General features: G+C 38.3%; 1 protein-coding gene across 1 annotated transcript in view; it reads left to right on the top strand.

Moving 5' to 3' along the window:
* Positions 1-2510: 2510 nt before the first annotated feature.
* The window catches only part of sp6 (Sp6 transcription factor), a 45266-nt gene continuing 28277 nt past the window's right edge, over positions 2511-19499 (top strand). Inside the window, exon 1 of the mRNA XM_061977136.2 lies at positions 2511-2675. The gene's annotated coding sequence lies outside the window, so the exon portion shown is untranslated. The remainder of the gene's footprint in view (positions 2676-19499) is intronic.

Here is a 19499-nt window from a genome sequence, read left to right on the forward strand (position 1 = left end):
TAACACTACGAAATGTATGTGTTTTCTAGATGCATATATAGCTTTTGACCGAATCAAAGTAATTAATTATTACAAGAACAAAGGGTCCATCCATATACAAAACCCAAAACCAGTGAAGTTAGCATGTTGTGTAATTCGTAAAGAAACTGAATACAATGATTTGCAAATCATTTTCAACTTATATTCAATTGAATAGATTGCTGAGACAAGATATTTAATGTTCGAACTGAGAAACGTTATTTTTTGCAAAGATTAGTTCATTTGGAATTTGATGCAACATGTTTCAAAAAAGACTGAGCAAGATGAGGAAGGCTCATCAAACACCACAGGTGAACAGGCTAATTGGGAACAGGTGGGTGCCATGATTGGGTATAAAAGCAGCTAACATGAAATGCTCAGTCATTCACAAACAAGGATGGGACGAGGGTCACCACTTTGTGAACAAACGCGTGAGCAAATTGTCCAACAGTTTAAGAACAACATTTCTCAACGAGCTATTGCAAGGAATTTAAGAATTTCACCATCTACGGTACGTAATATCATCAAAAGATTCAGAGAATCTCGAGAAATCATTGCACATAAGCGACGATATTACAGACCTTCGATCCCTCAGGCGTTACTGCTTCAAAAAGCGACATCAGTGTGAAAAGGATATCACCACATGGGCTCAGGAACACTTCAGAAAACCACTGTCAGTAACTACAGTTGGTTGCTACATCTGTAAGTGCAAGTTAAAACTCTACTATGCAAAGCGAAAGCCATCTATCAACACCCAGAAATGCCGCCGGCTTCGCTAAGGTGGACTGATGCAAAGTAGAAAAGTGTTCTGTGGTCTGACGAGTCCACATTTCAAATTGTTTTTGGAAACTGTGGACGTCGTGTCCTATTGACCAAAGAGGCGCAAAGTTGAAAAGCCAGCATCTGTGATGGTATGGGGGTGTATTAGTGCCCAAGGCATGAGTAACTTACACATCTGTGAAGGCACCATTAATGCTGAAAGATACAGGTACATACAGGTTTTGGAGCAACATATGTTGCCATCCAAGCTATGTCTTTATCATGGACGCCCCTGCTTATTTCAGCAAGACAATGCCAAACCACGTGTTACAACAGCGTGGCTTCATAGTAAAAGAGTGTGGGTACTAGATTGGCCTGCCTGTAGTCCAGATCCATTGAAAATGTAAAAAAAACACCTCAACTACTCATAACAAAATAACATCAATCTAATCATGATTAAATAAAATAAATGAATTCAGAATATATTAATTCAAGCACTAAATATCACAAAATGAGTTAACTGCATCCACATTGCCTTCGTATCCTGACTTTTCAGTGGAAAAGGTAAGGACACCCCTGACGTAATCATACACAATGTGACTTAAAACGCACTTTATATTGATCATGCATTGATATAATGGATTTAATTTACACTACACAGCTAATCCACGTTTTATCTGTTCTTAAGTAAATAATGTGTTTAAATCAGGGGTGTCAAACTAATTTTAGCTCAGGGGCCGCATGGAGGAAAATCTATTCCCAAGTGGGCCGGAATGGTAAAATCATGGCATGATAACTTAAAAATAAAGACAACTTCATGTTGTTTTCTTTGTTTTACTTTGGCCAAAAATAGAACAAGCACATTCTGAAAACATACAAATCACAAATAATCTTCTGGACAAAACACTTCAAATTTGTTGAAAATTCTGAGGAAACTGCTGCAGTTTCAAAAACACAATGAGCTTAGACTTGGTCTCAGTGTATCTACAAAGCCAGGATTAAACTTTAGGTCACAATCTTTCTGGGATTGAACAAAAAAACAACATGTAAACTCTTCTAGGTATCAAATACCTCATTTGTCATGTCCACGTATCAATCTAGTGCTAACTCAACAAACCGTAAGAAACGGAGGTAAAAACTATTCAAAAGGGTTAAGTTCACTTTTCCCGTGACAGATACATTTTGGGGTGACAAGGGGGCCAAATGTGTTCGAAGCAGAAGACGTAAAACAGCAGGTTTTAAGTTTCATGTGGGTCGAGGAGGAGGAGCCACAGTCCCCCTTTACTGCGTACCTCTTGTTTGGCTATTGTGACACATTTAAAACAGCATTTTTTTTTTCCTTCAAAAAAATCAAGCAGCTAATTTTTTATACTTGGCAAACTCATCACACGGGCCGGATAAAACCTGTTTGTGGGCCTGGTCCAGCCCGCGAGCCGTACGTTTGACACCCCTGGTTTAAATGATAGGCAATTGAGGAAAATGTTACATGTTTATACCTACTGTGACTAATAAAATAAGCCAAGTTTGAGAAAGATAATGTGATGAGAAAATAGTTAAGATAAAAAAAAAATTGAGCAACAAAACGTGATTCAGCACAACAAAAGAAGTGAATAAATGAATGAGCAAAACTTCCTTGCGGTTGTAGGTGACGTCAGGGGGGGGCGGGGCCTGGACTCACTCAAGACTCAAGGTCTCCAGCAAAGTTCGCCTCAGACGTGAAGACCGTGCACCAAGTGTGTCGTCACGATGATGGAATGAAGAATCCTCTTCACTTTACTCAAAAACATTCTTCTGTGGAGTTCTTGCTACCGATGGAAGACAAACACTGACGTTTATTCGGCTCAATGGGACGTTCGACGAAATAACACCGGCAAGGCGCGGCTTCAACGCGCAAACAGGTAACTCTAGAATTATGATTTTAATCAATTACATTTATTTTAAACTGTCGTATTTCATCTTTATTTACCACTTTATGTTCACACGAAAGTCCACAATTACAACGTAAAGCTATTATTTGCTTTAGTCCGGGGGCCATTTGTTTGTAGTTTTTATTTTTGTTGGCCCTTACTCCAAACATTGAACGACTTCATTATTAATATACTGTTATGACATGTTACACTCGTTTTCTTAAATCTCCTTCAACACAAATTAAACTAATGATGTGTCCAAATTATGATTGCGGCTCTCTAGTTTGCCAAAGTATATTAGAATTATGCATTGTGATGCAAGTCTTAATTGCTGGATTGCAATTATTGTATGAATAAGTATTAGTCATTAACAATAAATACTTTACTCACATTATACATTCTGAATATACAAACCCCGTTTCCATAAGAGTTGGGAAATTGTGTTAGATGTAAATATAAACGGACTACAATGATTTGCAAATCCTTTTCAACCCATATTCAATTGAATGCACTACAAAGACAACATATTTGATGTTCAAACTCAAACTTTATTTTTTTTTTTTGCAAATAATAATTAACTTAAATTTCATGGCTGCAACACGTGCCAAAGTAGTTGGGAAAGGGCATGTTCACCACTGTGTTACATGGCCTTTCCTTTTAACAACACTCAGTAAACGTTTGGGAACTGAGGAGACACATTTTTTAAGCTTCTCAGGTGGAATTCTTTCCCATTCTTGCTTGATGTACAGCTTAAGTTGTTCAACAGTCCGGGGGTCTCCGTTGTGGTATTTTAGGCTACAGGCAGGCCAGTCTAGTACCCGCACTCTTTTACTATGAAGCCACGTTGATGTAACACGTGGCTTGGCATTGTCTTGCTGAAATAAGCAGGGGCGTCCATGGTAACGTTGCTTGGATGGCAATATATGTTACTCCAAAACCTGTATGTATCTTTCAGCATTAATGGCGCCTTCACAGATGTGTAAGTTACCAATGTCTTGGGCACTAATACACCCCCATACCACCTCAGATGCTGGCTTTTCAACTTTGCGCCTATACCAATCCGGATGGTTCTTTTCCTCTTTGGTCCGGAGGACACGACGTCCACAATTTCCAAAAACAATTTGAAATGTGGACTCGTCAGACCACAGAACACTTTTCCACTTTGTATTAGTCCATCTTAGATGAGCTCAGGCCCAGCGAAGCCGACGGCGTTTCTGGGTGTTGTTGATAAACGGTTTTCGCCTTGCATAGGAGAGTTTTAACTTGCACTTACAGATGTAGCGACCAACTGTAGTTACGGACAGTGGGTTTATGAAGTGTTCCTGAGCCCATGTGGTGATATCCTTTACACACTGATGTCGCTTGTTGATGCAGTACAGCCTGAGGGATCGAAGGTCACGAGCTTAGCTGCTTACGTGCAGTGATTTTTCCAGATTCTCTGAACCCTTTGATGATATTACGGACCGTAGATGGTGAAATCCCTAAATTCCTTGCAGTAGCTGGTTGAGAAAGGTTTTTCTTAAACTGTTCAACAAAGTGTTGACCCTCGTCCCATCCTTGTTTGTGAATGACTGAGCATTTCATGGAATCTACTTTTATACCCAATCATGGCACCCACCTGTTCCCAATTTGCCTGTTCACCTGTGGGATGTTCTAAATAAGTGTTTGATGAGCATTCCTCAACTTTATCAGTATTTATTGTCACCTTTCCCAACTTCTTTGTCACGTGTTGCTGGCATCAAATTCTAAAGTTAATGATTTGCAAAAAAAAAAAAAGATTATCAGTTTGAACATCAAACATGTTGTTTTTGTAGCATATTCAACTGAATATGGGTTGAAAATGATTTGCAAATCATTGTATTCCGTTTATATTTACATCTAACACAATTTCCCAACTCATATGGAAACGGGGTTTGTATAAGTCATTAACAATAAGTACTTTACTCACATTATACATTCTGAATATAGACTATATATTTGGTATATATGATTTATAAAATGTACAACATGCTTTACAAAGTTACATCACGTGTACGCTTGCACATTACAACATATCGGGGAAAGAGTAGGAAGTAGTTTAATACCCATTCAACCTGTCAGATATTACATAAAGTTTTCTATATTTTTGTGTTCAACAGAATACAAGAACATGATAAAGAATATTTAATAATGGGATTAGTATATATCTCGTTCAGTATTATAAACAATTAAATAAATCAGTAAGAGTTGGACAAAAAACATTTCATGGTGTAAAGTGCATGCTCTATCAGGGGTGTCAAACGTACGGCCCGCGGGCCGGGTCAGGCCTGCTAACAGATTTTATCCGGCCCGCGTGATGAGTTTGCCAAGTATAAAAATGAGCTGCTTTTTTGGGGGGGAACGAAAGAAACTGCTGTTCCAAATGTGTCCACTGGATGTCACAATAACAATTCTGTTAGGCAGGGAAATGGTTTATACCGAGGCCAAGCAAGAGGTACGCAGTAAAAGGTGACTGTGGCTCCTTCTCCTCGACCCACATGAAACCTAACCTGCCGCGTTACGTCTTCTGCTTCGAACACATCGTCATTTGGCACCCTCGTCGCCCCAAAGTGTCTGTCAAACACGAGAAAAGGGAACTTAACTCTTTTGAATAGTTTTTACCTCCGTTTCTTACGGTTTGTTGAGTTAGCTCTGGATTGTTCCGTGGACATGACAAAGGAGGTATTTGATACCAAGAAGAGTTTACATGTTGTGTTTTTGTTCAATCCCAGAAAGACCGTGATTTAAAGTTTAATCCTGGCTTTATAGATACACTGAGACGAAGTCTAAGATCATTGTGCTTTTGAAGCTACACCAATTTCCTCAGAATTTTCAACAAATTTGAAGTGTTTTGTCCAGAGGATTTTTTGTGATTTGTACGTTTTCAGAATGTGTTTGTTCTATTTTTGGCCGAAGTAAAACAAAGAAAACAACCTGAAGTTGTCTTTATTTTTAAGTTATCATGCCATGATTTTACCATTCCAGCACACTTGGGAATAGATTTCCCTCCATGCGGACCCTGAGCTAAAATGAGTTTGACACCCCTGTGCTATATGATAAGTAATTCCTTCAAATAATAATAATAAGTAATTAAATACTGAAAAATGATAAGCATAGAGGTAAAATTGACATAAAGATTGTGTGATGAACAGATTAAATATATTGATTCAAATTGTTGTCAAAAGATAACAAGTAACTTAAGTACCAGTTAAACCAGACCTGGGCAAAATACGGCCGGACGTTCTACATACTTTTTTAGACCTTTAACATAAAAACTGTAGCCGCCATTATGATGTGCAGTGCTGGTTTTAAATGACCATAGGTCTTGAACTATATAAAGTATTTCAATGGGTGAACTCTGCGCTTTTGAGTGTTATACGAGTTATTACGGTAATCTACTGCAACTTACTAACCCTACCGTAATAACTCGTATAACACTCAAAAGCGCAGAGTGCAGACCAGGAACAAAACAAAGTGGGCGGGTTTTTTTTTCAGAGCAGCCAGCACAAAACGCGTGTGTCAGGAACAGATGCGGAAGCAGATTTTTATGTGATAATATATCATTGTAGGTGTATCACACTTTGCCTTCATATTTTGCTGTTTTTTTACTTTTTTTTTTGTTTAATTGTAAAAGATACACAACTATCAAGGAGCTGGTCTGAGAAGTAAAAGAGGAGCGACGTTCATATGTTGTTAATATTCAGTGTTTTATCGGTCATAGTTAATATTGTAAATCCCACTTTTCCATTCTGTTTTTTTGAAGTGTTCTGTCATAACTTTTTTAGGATTCTATCGGACATTGTGACTTTTGGTATTAGTGTTCCTGGAAAAAAAGGGACTCAAACACACAAACTATGCAGCAAATCTTTACAGCTAAATGTGTACATATCATTTATACACACATACACCTCGTCCCCCCAGGCATATTTTTTTCTCTCAATGTGGCCCCCAAGTCAAAATATTTGCCCAGCTCTGAGTTAAACTATCAATTTGTTATATGCATATGTACAGTATTTATTGATTTAGATTGTAATTAACAATGGGGCAAACATGATAACTTCAACACACAATGAAATAGTATTTCAAAAAAGTGCATGTCGATAAATAATTATTTTCTATCAGTTCATTCTTGATGGCCAAGGGGGGCCATACAGGATAATCGACGAATGACACACCGGTGAAATGTAGCACTGAATAAATGTATGTTTTGAAAAATAGACATAGAAATCTAACAAAAATATGTTTATAATTTGACAAATTACAGCCTCAAGTCTTTGTGAATACGATGGCACGAACTTGGCACACCTATATTTGGGCAGGCTCCATCAGGTTGGATGGGATTGTTGGTTTTCATCCAGGATGTCTCTGTACATTACTGCATTCATCTTAGTCTATTCAGGAAGGTGACCAAGAACTTAATGGTCACTCTGTCTCTCTGGAGAGAGAAGAGAACCTTCCAGAAGGACAACCATCTCTGCAGCAATCCACCAATCAGGCCAGACGAAAGCCATTCCATACTAAAGCTTTGCCAACATGTACCTCCTGAAAGACTCTGACAATGAGGAACTAAATTCTTTGGTCTGATGAGACAAAGATTGAAGTCTTTGGCGTGACTGCCAAGCGTCATGTTTGGAGGAAACCAGTTCCTGCTCTTTACAGAGACATCCTGGATGAAAACCAATGGGTCTCGTCCAACCTTTTGGAACTTGAGAGGTGCTGCAAAGAAGAATGGGCTAAACTGCCCACAGATAGGTGTGCCAAACTTGTGGCATCGTTTAGAAAAAGACTCGAGGCTGTAACATAACAAAATGTGAAGCGGATGCACTGTATATTAAACTTTTGTCGATTGTGTATATATATATATATATATATATATATATATATATATATATATATATATATATATATATATATATATATATATATATATCCATCCCGCTACCCATGTTTATTGTGGCACATCAAGGCTTTGCATGGTATTCTACGGTGTTGCATGGTGGCCAGCTGCTGGGGTGGTAACCCTGTGTGTCGGCGTGTCTGTGATCTCCTTCTTTCCTTTCCTCTTTTTTTTTTTCCCCCCTTTCTTTTCTCTTTCCTCAGTGGAAGGATCCGTCAGGGCAGTTGCTGGACGTTCCATCCCCATCTTTGGGGTCCCTGCAGGTGGGGCGAGTGGTTCCTGTGGCCAATGCTGGGTGGTCCTTTTGTGGCTGACTTAAGTGGGGGCTGGAAGGTTGGGCTCATGGGGTCCCGGTTGCTTTTGGGGAGGGGCTTTTGGCTGCAGGGAGTCTCTGGGCCCCTCGGGGCGGGACGTTCCGTATGGTCTCTTGCTGGCTTGGGCTGTCTCCTGCTTCTCCCGTGCCTTGTCCTCTGCCGGGCACGTCTGTCTACCGCCTACTGCTGGCCTGCCAGGCAGCACGGTGGGCCTGGTTCTATGGGTCCTGTCGCTGGCTGGCCTGCCTGCGTGGGGCCAGTGGTCCCTTGTTCCCTGGGTTGGGCTCTCTAGGTGGCTGGGTCTGTACTTGGGCTCCCACACATACTGGGACACAAATATATCGGACAAAGAAACACACATACGCACATGCACACAGTTATTCATACATACTGTATATACATACGTACATTCATTCATATAGACATACGTGCACACATTGATACTTAGGCACATACACGGGTACATACGCTCGCATATACATGCACAAATACGGTACATACGTCCACACGCACAATCACTGTACAAACATACATACATATACACATTCTGTACATACACAAGCACATAGGCATACATACACCTATGCATATAATCACGTTTCATCGAACATATATTAACGTTGTTCCTTCTCAGGGGAAACTGTATAAAACACGGCACACTGACGAAGCGTAACATATTTTACTATAATAATCTACAAGGTTATAGTAGATCTTCTCTTTCTTACCATCCATTTATCTGCTTTCTTTTGTAATTCAAGTTGTCATTACATATATCTACTGTTGCATTGCTGATAATTGAGGTAACTATTATTCGACAGATAGATAGATAGATAGATAGATAGATATTATTCATTATCAAGTGTTATTTCTATTGGTATTTGTTATTGTTCCATTTATGTGCAATAATGTTCATTGTCATTTCTGTGTTATCACTATCTACTTTAGTAAATGGTTCTTTGCTATCATTTTTTATATCATATTTGTACTCATCGTAGTTGCTGATGTTGTTGTTTTTGTTGCTGTTGTCTCTTTGTCTTATCACCTTCTTTTCCCTGCAAATTCCCCCTCTGTCTTCCCTTTTTTCTTCTTTCTATACCCTCCTGCTTTGGTCTGTCTACGCCAAACATTCATATAAATCCATTTAATAAAGTCAAATACAAATAAGGCAACACGGGAAGTATCTATGGCTGGGCGATATATCGATATGCGCCATATATCGCGGGTTTAGTTTGTCTCTGTGCGATATAGAAAATGACTATATCGTGATATTCAAGTATGCGTTCTCACGTGGTTGCTTTTGGCTGCGGGCATTACACTACAGGCTCTCCTCGCTCTTTCCTGTCTCTCCTTCTCACAGACAGCAAGTGCAGCTTCTACATACGTCACATACTGTCACGACATACGTCACATACGTATACGCCCTCACGCAGCAAAGAGGTAGCAGGATGGCTAATGTTAGCTGTGATGCTAGGGGTAATACGATAGAAAGAAGGTGCGAATCTGGTAACAAATGAAGGAATAATTAATTCCCCCAAAAAACAGCAGGGGGCCCATCGTCTGGCGGTGGTTTGGCTTCAAGTGGGAATATGTCAAACAGACAACCGTAATTTGTCAAGTGTGGGGCGAAAGCGTTGTTATAAAAAGTAGCATTACTGCTAATATGTAGCATCATTTAAAAAGTCACCTGCTAGAAAATGAAGAGTGCTTACTCCGCATGTCAACAACTCCGTTCGGTGCCACACGCCCACACCATCAAAATGCTGAAGCAAACATTTCCAGATCAACACCGTATAAATAAAAGTGTTTTTTTTAGTTGTGGTTTCCTTCTCTGCATGAAAGTTTTAAAGTTGTATATATTAATGCAGTATGAACAAGAATGTTTTAATGTAGACACATAGAATCATCATACTGGTGTGATTATATGCATCAAGTGTTCATTCAAGGCTAAGGCAAAATATTGAGATATATATCGTGTATCGCGATATGGCCTTAAAATATCGCGATATTAAAAAACGGGCAAAGTGCTGACAAAAACAAAGACTTGCATTGTTTGATATTAACAAAGGAAAGTCAAAATAGAAACAAGAAAACAATGCCAATTATGAATTTTCTCTATTTTTGGAGCATAAAGAGGGCCGACAAAACAAAAATAAAAACTACAAATTTCCCTTTATACCAGGGGTCCCCAAACTTTTTGACTCGGGGGCTGCATTGGGTTAAAAAAAATTTGGCCGGGGGCCAGGCTGTGTGTGTGTATATTATATATATATATATATATATATATATATATATATATATACACACACATACTAGGGCTGCAACTAACGATTAATTTGATAATCGATTAATCTGTTGACTATTACTTCGATTAATCGATTAATAGTCGGATAAAAGAGACAAACTACATCTATCCTTTCCAGTGTTTTATTGAAAAAAAACCAGCATACTGGCACCATGTTCTGGACATTGGGGGTGCAGCATACAGCAATAATAACTCATCAGATTAGAACTGAATCAGATATTGTACACGTTTCTGTTGTGAATAACAAAGGATTCAATAACAAAGGATTCATTTTAGGCTGCCTCTGAATAATAGCATGAAATACTCCAGCACCTTCATAACGTTTAGTTATACTAAAGCGTCACTCAAATCTAAATGGATTTTTATAGCTTTATCGGGCCCGGCTACATTGATCCATTATGAAACCAACCTGAGATATTTCTGTCCGTTACGTTTATTTCGAAATTGGTAACCGTGCGTTTTCTCTCTCAAAACGGAGTCAAATGTGCCGGAGACACATTATCAGCCCCGCGTTGCAACAAAGGCATAACGTTAACGTTACTCACAAAAAAGCTGAACTCATGAATGCCTGTTGCCACTATGGACTTAAAAAGTTACGTACTGTGAGTTATTCCCTTCAACCATGGCTCCAACATGTTTCCTTTTCAGGTGCTCCTGAAGCAATGTTGTACTTCCGTGTCATTTTGCAGGAAACGCTCTTCTTTGAAGTATTTAAAGGGGAACATTATCACCAGACCTATGTAAGCGTCAATATATACCTTGATGTTGCAGAAAAAAGACCATATATTTTTTTAACCGATTTCCGAACTCTAAATGGGTGAATTTTGGCGAATTAAACGCCTTTCTAATATTCGCTCTCGGAGCGATGACGTCACAACGTGACGTCACATCGGGAAGCAATCTGCCATTTTCTCAAACACCGAGTCAAATCAGCTCTGTTATTTTCCGTTTTTTTCGACTGTTTTCCGTACCTTGGAGACATCATGCCTCGTCGGTGTGTTGTCGGAGGGTGTAACAACACGAACAGGGACGGATTCAAGTTGCACCAGTGGCCCAAAGATGCGAAAGTGGCAAGAAAATGGACGTTTGTTCGCACACTTTACCGACGAAAGCTATGCTACGACAGAGATGGCAAGAATGTGTGGATATCCTGCGACACTCAAAGCAGATGCATTTCCAACGATAAAGTCAAAGAAATCTGCCGCCATACCCCCATTGAATCTGCCGGAGTGTGTGAGCAATTCAGGGACAAAGGACCTCGGTAGCACGGCAAGCAATGGCGGCAGTTTGTTCCCGCAGACGAGCGAGCTAAACCCCCAATCGACCCTAGCTTCCTTGGCCTGCTGACATCAACTCCAAAACTGGACAGATCAGCTTTCAGCAAAAGAGCGCGGATGAGGGTATGTCTTCAGAATATATTAATTGATGAAAATTGGGCTGTCTGCACTCTCAAAGTGCATGTTGTTGCCAAATGTATTTCATATGCTGTAAACCTAGTTCATATTTGTTAGTTTTCTTTAATGCCAAACAAACACATACCAATCGTTGGTTAGAAGGCGATCGCCGAATTCGTCCTCGCTTTCTCCCGTGTCGCTGGCTGTCGTGTCGTTTGTCGGTTTCGCTTGCATACGGTTCAAACCGATATGGCTCAATAGCTTCAGTTTCTTCTTCAATTTTGTTTTCGCTACCTGCCTCCACACTACAACCATCCGTTTCAATACATGCGTAATCTGTTGAATCGCTTAAGCCGCTGAAATCCGAGTCTGAATCCGAGCTAATGTCGCTATAGCTTGCTGTTCTTTCCGCCATGTTTGTTTGTGTTGGCTTCACTATGTGACGTCACAGGAAAATGGACGGGTGTATATAACGATGGTTAAAATCAGGCACTTTGAAGCTTTTTTTAGGGATATTGCGTGATGGGTAAAATTTTGAAATTAACTCCGAAAAATATAATAAGCCACTGGGAACTGATTTTTAATGGTTTTAACCATTCTGAAATTGTGATAATGTTCCCCTTTAAAGTAAAGTGTTCCCACGCTTTTGACGACTTAGGTCGTACACTTTTCTCCATTGAAGCAATAACCTCAAGATGTTTTTCTGCTGAACTATCGGTACTGTTTTCCTGCGCCATTTTTCGAATGTTTCCCGCGTCGTCACGTGACCTGTACATGACACATCATTGGCTAGCTTACTGCCACCTCATGAGACGTAGCCTCAGCGCTGTTTTGTACTGTTTTTGTACTTATTTTGATTATTGTTTCTCAGCTGTTTGTAAATGTTGCAGTTTATAAATAAAGGTTTGTTTAAAAAAAATTAAATTAAAAAAAAGCCTCTGTGCATGCGCATAACATAGTTCTAACGAATCGATGACTAAATTAATCGGCAACTATTTTTATAATCGATTTTAATCGATTTAATCGATTAGTTGTTGCAGCCCTAATATATACATTGTCTTTATAATCCGTTTTGTCATTTAACATTAATTAACATTGATGTTCATCAACATTTAACATTGTTAAGTTATCGATGGAAAAATTAATTTTTAGACAATATGTTTTGCCTGAGCGGCTAGGAGACACCAAGAGTAACAAGCGGTAAAAAAAATTGATTGGAAAGGAAAGATTTAAAAACAAAACAAAACAAAACAAAAATACTTTTTTTTTTACTTGGGACTTCCTGTGGGCCGGATTTTGGATGCTGGAGGGCCGGATCCGGACCGCGGGCCGTAGTTTGGGGACCCCTGCTTTATACACTACTAGTGAACGTAGAGCATACATAACAGCTTTACATTGTAATTGTGGACTTCCATGTTAACATATTGTGGTAACAACAAAAGTAGTAGCAACATAACACTGTAGCTAATTAGCTTCCTAAAAAAATGTTTTGTGATGAAGAGGAGTTTAGAAAAGTTGAATTATAGATTTAGCTATTTTTCACACAACTTCGTCTTTCTGTTGTTAGCTAGCCAGCCAGGTAACGAGCTAATTATCTTACCAAGGAGAGCCGTCATCCTCCAGATGTCCGACATGCCTCCGCTTTAAATGCACCTTTATCACAATGAAAAGCAATTTTGAGAAAATTAGTTTTCACTCGTGGAATTGCAAACATGTTTTACTTCCTGTGGCTTGGCTCACACACGCATGTTCGTTACCGTCCAGAAAAACAAGAGTGATGACGTCACTGACCGTTGACAAATGAACTTGTCGGTGACAGATTTTATGGTCAATTTTTGTCAACAAATCCCTAATAAAGATACAGAGCAACATATTTTATGCTAACTTTTTCTTGTGACTTCTTATATTCTCTGTGTTTTTTTCTAACACTTCTTTATAATGTCTTAAAGTAAGCTCTAAATCTTTAACTATATCGGTGGTTCTTAACCTGGGTTCGATCGAACCCTAGGGGTTTGGTGAGTCGGCCTCAGGGGTTCGGCGGAGCCTCTGCCGCGGAGGTCAAGACACACCCAACTCATCGTGAAAATAAAAACGTCTCCCTATCGGCATATTATGGATACCCCCAAACAATGTTCCCTCTAATTTCCATCTGATTTGCAGGTGTGTCATTTGTTGTGAGTTCATGCACTGTTATTTTTGTTCTTTGAACAAGGTGATGCTCATGCACGGTTCATTTTGTGCACCAGTAAAAAAACATAACTTTGTCTTGAATTTGAAAAGAAAAAAACATTTTATTTTTCACTAAAGAAGGGTTCGGTGAATGCGCATATGAAACTGGTGGGGTTCAGTACCTCCAACAAGGTTAAGATCCACTGAACTATATACAAACCCCGTTTCCATATGAGTTGGGAAATTGTGTTAGATGTAAATATAAACGGAATACAATGATTTGCAAATCATTTTCAACCCATATTCAGTTGAATATGCTACAAAGACAACATTTGATGTTCAAACTGATAAACTTTATTTTTTTTTTCAAATAATCATTAACTTTAGAATTTGATGCCAGCAACACGTGACAAAGAAGTTGGGAAAGGTGGCAATAAATACTGATAAAGTTGAGGAATGCTCATCAAACACTTATTTGGAACATCCCACAGGTGAACAGGCAAATTGGGAACAGGTGGGTGCCATGATTGGGTATAAAAGTAGATTCCATGAAATGCTCAGTCATTCACAATCAAGGATGGGGCGAGGGTCACCACTTTGTCAACAAATGCGTGAGCAAATTGTTGAACAGTTTAAGAAAAGCCTTTCTCAACCAGCTATTGCAAGGAATTCAGGGATTTCACCATATACGGTCCGTAATATCAAAGGGTTCAGAGAATCTGGAGAAATCACTGCAAGTAAGCAGCTAAGCCCGTGACCTTCGATCCCTCAGGCTATGCTGCACCAACAAGCGACATCAGTGTGTAAAGGATATCACCACATGGGCTCAGGAACACTTAAGAAACCCACTGTCAGTAACTACAGTTGGTCTCTACATCTGTAAGTGCAAGTTAAAACTCTCCTATGCAAGGCGAAAACCGTTTATCAAAAACACCCAGAAACGCCGTCGGCTTCGCTGGGCCTGAGCTCATCTAAGATGGACTGATACAAAGTGGAAAAGTGTTCTGTGGTCTGACGAGTCCACATTTCAAATTGTTTTTGGAAACTGTGGACGTCGTGTCCTCCGGACCAAAGAGGAAAATAACCATCCGGATTGTTATAGGCGCAAAGTTCAAAAGCTAGCATCTGTGATGGTATGGGGGTGTATTGGTGCCCAAGACATGGGTAAATACACATCTGTGAAGGCGCCATTAATGCTGAAAGGTACATACAGGTTTTGGAGCAACATATGTTGCCATCCAAGCAACATTACCATGGACGCCCCTGCTTATTTCAGCAAGACAATGCCAAGCCACGTGTTACATCAACGTGGCTTCATAGTAAAAGAGTGCGGGTACTAGACTGGCCTGCCTGTAGTCCAGACCTGTCTCCCATTGAAAATGTGTGGCGCATTATGAAGCCTACAATACCACAATAGAGACCCCCGGACTGTTGAACAACTTAAGCTGTACATCAAGCAAGAATGGGAAAGAATTCCACCTGAGAAGCTTAAAAAAATGTGTCTCCTCAGTTCCCAAACATTTACTGAGTGTTGTTAAAAGGAAAGGCCATGTAACAGTGGTGAACATGCCCTTTCCCAACTACTTTGGCACGTGTTGCAGCCATGAAATTCTAAGTTAATGATTATTTGCAACAAAAAAAATAAAGTTTATGAGTTTGATTATTAAATATATTTTCTTTGTAGTGCATTCAATTGAATATGGGTTGAAAAGGATTTGCAAATCATTGTATTCCGTTTATATTTACATCCAACACAATTTCCCAACTCATATGGAAACGGGGTTTGTATTATCCTGGCATTTCAAAATATGGGACATTTCCCAGGAAAATGGGTGATAATGAGGGATTTTCATTTTGACTACAAATCACTGTTAAATCAGTAATAAAATAAATTCTACCCAAGACGGGGTTCCCCTTCATCATCAGAGAGTGTAACTATAAGCAACTGTACAATCCACTCTGACACTCAGAGTGGGTAACAAAATGGAAAGACGCTGGTAAAGAAGGACAAAAACAGGATTTCTCTGCAAAAACGAGTATGCTGAGACGATTTGCTGTATATCTTTCAATATGGGAGAAAAAAAAACAAGACCATAAATAGCCGCTGGGCCGCGTTTTGGACGCCACTGCTTTAAGCACACGTGAGCGTGTAAGAGCGGCCAATAAATCAACAAAGAGAGTTCTGGTGATATCATCTGTCTCACAGGCAGGTGAGAAGAATAAAAACAGCCAATACAAGTCCTCTCATGACTACTCATAAACATTTCATCACATGGATGCTAAATCACTGAAGATGTCATCAAAACTCCTGGTTTCTCACGATTTTTGATGCTTATTCAATACTACGATACATTTTTTTCAAAAGGAGCCCACGTACTTTTAAATTTACTATTTTATTGAAAAGTAATTCAAAGTTTCAAGAATAGAGCTTGAGTGTGTGACGTAGTAAACACAATGCAGTGTGGGTCTGAATAGCTTATTTACCCAGCTTAATGCAAGACTCTGTACTAGGTGTAAAATATACCGGTACTAATAAAGTATAGCGGTACTAATCAATTATAATCGGTACTATACCACCTTTGAAAAGTACCGGTACCGCTGTTTCATCTGAGTGCTGCTTTGCGGCGGTGACTACAGAGCCGAGGTGCATGATGTTGACTTGCCCACTCACTCACCCCACATACTGACATTCTTAAAAGGAGCACACACACACACACACACACTCACACACACACACACACACACACACACACACACACACTACTCTCACAACAGCTGTTTTAAAACACACCTCGCCAAATGTGGCGATTAGTATTAGAACCTTTGCTTCAAACTTAGGAAAACATTTAAATAAGCATTCAGATCTGCACAAGGAGTTATAAAGAGTGACAGGTAATAATGTAGTTGTTACACCTGTCCTGCTGTTCGGTCCGGTGCAGACTGTAGTCGAGGAGCACAGGGAAGACGTTCCCTTCAGGGTGAATGCCATTTTAATGCCTTTTAATTTATATTTTAACCTTGTAAAATTGTTCTTTGACTGAGTGTTTAATGTAGTGTAAGATTTTCTGTTAAAATAAAGCCAAAATTGAAATTTGTCATAGTTCCCTTTATTTGGAAAAGTATCGGAAAGTATCGATATACATTTTGATACCGGTACTAAATTATTGGCATCGGGACAACCCTACTCCGTCCTGAAGTTTTGTTCTTTTCTTTAACGAGTTCAAGACATGGCTCCGAACGTGCGACATCATTAACTGCCACAATTGTCACGATCGCTTCAGGGGGAAAAAAAAAAAAAAAAAAAGATTTGGTAAGATTTTTGTAATTTCCAGCACGAAAGCAAAGCCAACATTTTTTGCACAGGTTTTAAATTTAAGTATCAGCTGCCAAGAGGTAACTTTACATTCAAATAAAAAAGCAATGTGCTATAACTAGAGATGTCCGATAATATCGGCCTGCCGATATTATCAGCCGATAAATGCATTAAAATGTAATATAGGAAAATATCGGTATCGTTTTTTTTATTATCGGTATCGGGTTTTTTATTTTGTTTTTTTTTTTATTAAATCAACATAAAAAACACAAGATACACTTACAATTAGTGCACCAACTCAAAAAACCTTCCTCCCCCATTTACACTCATTCACACAAAAGGGTTGTTTCTTTCTGTTATTAATATTCTGGTTCCTACATTATATATCAATATATATCAATACAGTCTGCAAGGGATACAGTCCGTAAGCACACATGATTGTGCGTGTTGCTGGTCCACTAATAGTACTAACCTTTAACAGTTAATTTTACTAATTTTCATTAATTACTAGTTTCAATGTAACTGTTTTTATATTGTTTTACTTTCTTTTTTATTCAAGAAAATGTTTTTAATTTATTTATCTTATTTATTTATTTATTTTTTAAAGTACCTTATCTTCACCATACCTGGTTGTTCAAATCAAGCATAATAATGTGTTAATTCCATGACTGTATATATCGGTTGATATCGGTATCGGTTGATATCGGTATCGGTACTTAAAGAGTTGGAGAATATTGGAATATCGGCAAAAAGCCATTATCGGACATCCCTAGCTATAACCTATCTGAAACAATGCTGTGCTTAAAAATATGGTCTAAATAATAATAGTCAACTATTTTAATTGTTTTGAAAAAAAAAAAAAGAACAGCAGTGACGTGGAGGCTTAAAGTATCGTATTTTCCGAACTATAAAGCGCACTTAAAATCCTTTTTTTCCCCCTCAAAACTCGACTGTCCACCTTATAACCCGGTGCGCCTAATGTATGGAATAATTCTGGTTTTGCTTACCGACCTCAAAGCTATTTTATTTGGTACATGGTTAAATAATAAGTGTGACCAGCAGATGGCAGTCAAACATAAGAGATTCGTGTAGACTGCAATATGGCAGTCATACATAAGAGATACGGCTTGAAGATGATCTGTAAAACAATCTATGCAACATTTTGACCAAAGAACCACCATTACATGTTATGTAGACCACAAGGAAGTGTTTTCAATTTACAAAAAAAATATGACTCCTTTAATGCGCCTTATAATCCAGTGCGCCCTATGGTCCGGAAAATACGGTATATAAAACAAACAATATTGTTATTACCGTATTTTTCGGACTATAAGTCGCAGTTTTTTTTCATAGTTTGGCCGGGCTCCAGTGCAACTTATATATGTTCTTTTCCTTCTTTATTATGCATTTTCGGCAGGTGCGACTTATACTCCGGTGCGACTTATACTCCGAAAAATACGGTAATATTCTTTTAATATGGTTGCTAAGTTCCACTCTTCTACTCCAAAAGGACCAACGGACGACTCATGATTTCCAATTGATCAACGTTTTATTTTCCGACTTGAAGCATTGTTGGTTTCATTTCAGTTGATCTTCAATTAATCATGAGGTTGTAAATCTTCAAACCACAGAAACCGATGTTAACAATGTAATTACACAGGTATTTTCAAACAATGTTTTACAAATGCCTTTAAACCTCTGAATAATGTTTTAAACTTTCGACATCATGTTTTAACTTTTAGCATGAGTTAAACATTAATTTATCCTTTAACTTTGCATTAATCCATAAGCTTTGACTTTAAACCTTTTAGCGTATATTCTAACTTAAGCTTAAACCATTTAAACATTTTAACTTAAGCTTTAAACTTTTACGTGTGCTTTAAACTTTAAACAACTAGCTTTTAACTGGTCAAACACAGTATGCAATCCAAGCTCAAACTGAAATGCAGTAAGTTCAACTTGAACCCAGCAGTTCAAACAAACAAATTACGATAGTTGAGTAAGCAAATTAAGAAGCATGCAGGTACAAGTTAAGCATATCAAAGTGGGAAGATAACCACCTTTATTAATTATAAATTGGAGAAATTTACTTCATACTGGGAAAATTGGGTCAACTATGTCACGCCCCATAAACCTGACTTTAATTTTTCGAATTAGTGATTGTATTGCAAAAAAAAAAGAAGAAAAAAAGGGATTACTCCCTATATGTGTATATGTATGTATGTATATATTAATATATATGTATGGGTATATACAGTATATATATATATATATATATATATATATATATATATATATATATATATATATCTGTTTATATTTGATTTTATTTCTGATTGCTATTATTATTAATGTATTATTTATTTTTCTTTATTTTTCTTTTTTTTCTTTGTTTATTTAATTGATGT

The sequence above is a fragment of the Nerophis lumbriciformis genome, linkage group LG16, assembly GCF_033978685.3.
Source record: "Nerophis lumbriciformis linkage group LG16, RoL_Nlum_v2.1, whole genome shotgun sequence".
In the NCBI taxonomy this organism is placed as follows: Eukaryota; Metazoa; Chordata; class Actinopteri; order Syngnathiformes; family Syngnathidae; genus Nerophis; species Nerophis lumbriciformis.